The following is a 5,000-nucleotide window of genomic DNA, read 5'->3' as shown; positions in this document are numbered from 1 at the left end:
CCAGTGTTGCCTCAGCGCGGTGTGTTACTTATCAGGTTGTATTGAATATATCTTATTATCTTATTTATTTCAGTATTTCGTTTGTTTATTATTTTCCGAGACGTGAGGGAATTCATATGTTGAATTGAAGTAAAGTAGAAAATGAAGGAAACAGCAGGAAGAAAGTTGTTTAACCCTTTCAGTACCATGGCGCGCTTCCATATTCATTCCGGTGACTATTTGGTGATTTTGTACAGCTTCAGAAACTTATGTGGAGATTAAAATAGTAAAGACTGTGCTCATTAATTTTCTGACCTCTATAGACTCTTCCTAATGTCAATAAAATGGTCTAATGGTACACAAAACTTAAGGTAAAAATGTGTCCCAGTAGTGAAGGGGTTAAAATAATGAACTGTGGCCATTAACCTTCTGACCTCCATAGACCCTTCCTAATGTTAATAAAATGGTCTAATGGTACACAAAACTTAAGGTAAAACTATGTCCCATGCAGTACTGAAGGGGCTAAAATAGTGAAGACTGTGGCCATTAACCTTCTGACCTCCATAGACCCTTCCTAATGTCAGTAAAATGGTCTTAAGATACACAACACTTAAGGTAAAAATGTGTCCCAATAGTGAAGGGGTTAAAATAGTGAACTGTGGCCATTAATCTTCTGACCTCCATAGACCCTTCCTAATGTCAATAAAATGGTCTAATCACACCTAAATCTCATGGAAAAAATGCGTCCCAGTACTGAAGGGGTTAATCTTTCTTTCATCTTATTTAGCATTTTTTATTCATTATTTTCCGAGACGTAAGGGAAACATGCGTTCAATTGAAGTAAAGAAGAAAATGAACGAAACAGGGAAAAAAAAGTTGTTTAATATGAATGAAGAAAACTAAAAGAAAATACGTAAAAAAAAAAAAAAAGGTCAAATTACACACTAAACTCATGATAAAAATACGTTCCACTGAAGGGGTTAATTAATGTATATTATTATCTTTTATCGTATTTACTATTATTTTGTTTATTATTTTTGAAACGTAAAAGAACCACACGTTTAATGAAGTAAAATAGAAAATGAACGAGGAAAAAGTAAAAAAGTAGGTTAATAAAAATGAAAGAAAGAAAGAAAGTTTAGACTAAAGGGAATAGGAGTCACGTTTGAGCCATTAGGTAAATAGATAAACGGATAAATGAAAAAAGTAAACAAGTAGATAAAATAAAATAAAGAGAACAAAAATAAAGAAATGGAAAAAATAAAGAGATACACAAGAAGAAAAGTAAAGAAAATATGAACAAGATTAAAAAAAAAAATATTATCATCAGCTCAAAATTGTTAACTGATTCGAAAACTAAAACATAAAACCAAAATTATCAAAACAAAACTAAAATAATAAAAAAACCAAAATTATCAAAACAAAAACAAAACCAAAATTATCAAAACAAAACCAAAATAAAAACAAAAACGAAAATTATCAAAACAAAACCAAAATTACCCAAACAAAACCAAAATAATCAAAAAAACAAAATAAAAAAAAACTAAAATTAAAACAAAACCAAAATTTATCAAAACAAAACCAAAATTATCAAAACAAAACCAAAATTATCAAAACAAAACCAAAATTATCAAAACAAAACCAAAATTACCAAAACAAAACCAAAATAAAAACAAAAACCAAAATTATCAAAACAAAACCAAAATAATCAAAACAAAACCAAAACCAAAATTATCAAAAACAAACAAAACCAAAATTATCAAAACAAAACCAAAATTATCAAAACAAAACCAAAATTATCAAAACAAAACCAAAATTATCAAAACAAAACCAAAATTATCAAAATAATAAAAAAAAAAAAAAAAAAATTATCAAAACAAAAACCAAAATAAAAACAAAAAACCAAAAATTATCAAAACAAAAACCAAAAGATAAAAACAAAAAATTCATCAAAAATTAATAAAAAGTAAAAATAGGAAATAAATAAAAAAAAAAAAAACACAATAACAAACATTGAGAAAATAAATAAATAAATAAATTGGTGCAAAAAATAAAATGAAATAAAAAAAATATATATAGAACAGAAAAAAAATATATAGAAGAAAAAAAAAGGTCAATGAAAAAAAATAAAACAATAATAATGAAAATGATGATAATAAGAGGAAGAAGAAGAAAAATAGAAGAAGAAGGAGGAGAAGAAGAAGAAGAAGAAGAAGAAGAAGAAGAAGAAGAAGGAGGAGGAGGAGAAGTAAAAGAAGAACAAGAAAAAAGACGAAGAGTTAGAACAAGAAAAGAAGAAAAGAAGAAAGGGAAGAAGTAGAAAGAAGAAGAACAAGAACAAGAACAACAACAAAAACAAGAAAAAGAAGACAAAGAGGTAGAAGAAAAAGAAAAAAAGAAGAAAAAGGAAAACGACGGAGTAGAAAAAAAGAAAGAAGGAATAAAGAAGAAAAAGAAGACAAAAAGTAGAACAAAAAAGAAGAAAAAGAAGAAAGAGAAGAGGAAGAAGCAGAACAACAAATAGAATAAGAAAAAGATGAAAAAGAAGAAGAGGAAGAGGAAGAAAAGAAAAAGAAGAAGAAAAGAAGAGGAAAAGATAGAACAAGAAAAATAAGAAAAAGATGAAAAGAAGACGAAGAGGAAGAAGAAGAAAAAAGAAGAAAAGAAGAAGAAAAAGACGAGGAAGAAGTAGAACAAGAAGAATAATAAGAAAAAGCTGAAAGAAGAAAAAAAAAGAAAGAGGAAGAAAAAGAAGAAAATAAAAAGAAAAAAAAGTAGAACAAGTAGAATAAGAAAAAGATGAAAAAGAAGATGAAGAAGAAGAAGAAGAAGAAGAAGAAGAAAAAGAAGAAAAAGAAGATACATTTCAACTATTTCTGTATTACTTAACAGAGTGAGACTAAAAATACAAAAATTAAGTCGATATTGGATATTTTTGTAACTGCAACTGAAAAAAAAAGTTCTTAAGTGTATTTTTCGATAACAAATTGTGTATCATTGAATTCCTTAGTGGTCTGTGTGTGTGTGTGTGTGTGTGTGTGTGTGTGTGTGTGTGTGTGTGTGTGTGTGTGTGTGTGTGTGTGTGTGTGTGTGTTTCCCTTCAATTCTCATTAGCTCAAGTTAATCCCTTCCTCCTCATTTTTCTTTCACCTTTCCTCCCCTCTCTCTCTCTCTCTCTCTCTCTCTCTCTCTCTCTCTCTCTCTCTCTCCTACTAGTCTATCAATCTGTCTATCTGTTTACTTATCTATATATCTGTTTATCTATCTATCAATCTATGGACTTATCTACCTATCTAACTATTTATCTATCTATCAATTTACCAATCAATCTATCTATTTATCTATCTCTCTTTCTATCTATCTATCTATCTATCTAATCTATCTATGTGTCTTTCCATCTATCTGTCTATCTATCTATCTGTCTAACTGTCTATCTATCTATCTATCTATCTGTCTATCTATCTATCTGTCTAACTGTCTATCTATCTATCTATCTATCTATCTATCTATCTGTCCATCTATCTATCTATCTATAGCTAAGACGAAGCCAGCGCCATCTCTAGTGTTTGGACAAGGACGCGCAGACCTGAGGGGAGACCAACCAGGTGAGTTGCTAATGAGTTTGTGACACCTTTACCTGGCGAGGGAAGAGAGAGAGAGAGAGAGAGAGAGAGAGAGAGAGAGAGAGAGAGAGAGAGAGAGAGAGAGAGAGAGAGAGAGAGAGAGAGAGAGAGAGAGAGAGAGAGAGAGAGAGAGAGATGGATGTTTAAGGATAATGGTTTGTTTAGACGTGACGTGTGTGTGTGTGTGTGTGTGTGTGTGTGTGTGTGTGTGTGTGTGTGTGTGTGTGTGTGTGTGTGTGTGTGTGTGTGTGTGTGTGTGTGTGTGTGTGTGTGTGTAGGCGTTGATAAAGCAAAGTTTGGTGGTGGTGGTGGTGGTGGTGGTGGTGGTGGTGGTGGTGGTGGTGGTGGTGGTGGTAGTGATGGTGATGGTGGTGGTGGCGGTGATACTACTAGTACTACTACTACTACTACTACTACTACTACTACTACTACTACTACTACAACTACTACAATCACCACACTAGAAAAAAACACAAAAAAATAAAGCAAAGAAAGATAAAATGGTAAGAGAGAGAGAGAGAGAGAGAGAGAGAGAGAGAGAGAGAGAGAGAGAGAGAGAGAGAGAGAGAGAGAGAGAATATGAGGCGATGAAAATTCACACCAGATTAAGGAAAGATGGGAGAGGGGAGAGAGGGAGAGAGGGAGAGAGAGAGAGAGAGAGAGAGAGAGAGAGAGAGAGAGAGAGAGAGAGAGAGAGAGAGAGAGGGGAAACAAGGGGAAAACAAGGGAAAAATCAAGATTCTACCCTTTTTTCCCTTAAGGGTGAATTTCTGACCCTAACTGTGGGTCTCATCAGCCTTCCTTGTGCAGATTAATGAACAGAAGAGAGGGAAGAGGGAGAGGAGAGGGGGAGGGGAGAGAGAGAGAGAGGGAGAGGGGAGATAGCCTGAGGTGATTCGGTTCAAATTAACACCTGTCTACCTTCACCCACTCTCTCTCTCTCTCTCTCTCTCTCTCTCTCTCTCCTCTCTACATATTTCTTCCTTCCTTCATTTTTTCTTTTTTTTTCTCTCCTTAATTTTCTCTCTTCCTTTTCTTCCTCCCTCCTTCTCTTCCTTTTTTTATCTTCCTTCCCCTTCCTTACTCCTCCTCTTATTTCTTCCTTCCTTCTTCCTTTTTGTCTGTTCCCTCTTCCATCTTCTAGTTCTCCTCCTGTCCTGCTCCTTCTACTCTTCTCTTTCTCTTTCTCTTTCTCCTCCTATTCCTCCTTCTTCGTCCTTCCTTCACCCTCCTCTTCTTTCTTCCTTCTTTCTTCTGTCTGTTTCCTTCTCCTCCTTTTGTTTTTCTGTCTGTCTCTCTTCCTCTTCCTTCTATTCCTCCTTCTTCTTCCCTTTCTTTTTCTTCTGTCTGTCCTCCTCCTTTTGTTTTTCTCCTGTCCTGCTCCTTCTCTTCTCTTTC

The 5,000-nt window shown here is 33.5% G+C and overlaps 1 protein-coding gene across 4 annotated transcripts in view; it reads left to right on the top strand.

The window, feature by feature from the left end:
- The window catches only part of LOC123513235, a 9,932-nt gene extending 9,776 nt beyond the window's left edge, over positions 1 to 156 (top strand). For all 4 annotated transcript variants that reach the window (XR_006677305.1, XR_006677304.1, XR_006677303.1 and 1 more), the window contains one exon: positions 1 to 156. This exon is cut by the window's left edge. The gene's annotated coding sequence lies outside the window, so the exon portion shown is untranslated.
- The last annotated feature ends 4,844 nt before the right edge of the window (positions 157 to 5,000 follow it).

This window comes from Portunus trituberculatus, chromosome 5 (assembly GCF_017591435.1).
Source record: "Portunus trituberculatus isolate SZX2019 chromosome 5, ASM1759143v1, whole genome shotgun sequence".
In the NCBI taxonomy this organism is placed as follows: domain Eukaryota; kingdom Metazoa; phylum Arthropoda; class Malacostraca; order Decapoda; family Portunidae; genus Portunus; species Portunus trituberculatus.
Note: the sequence above shows the minus strand (reverse complement) of the source record. Positions and strands in the feature narration are given on the sequence as shown.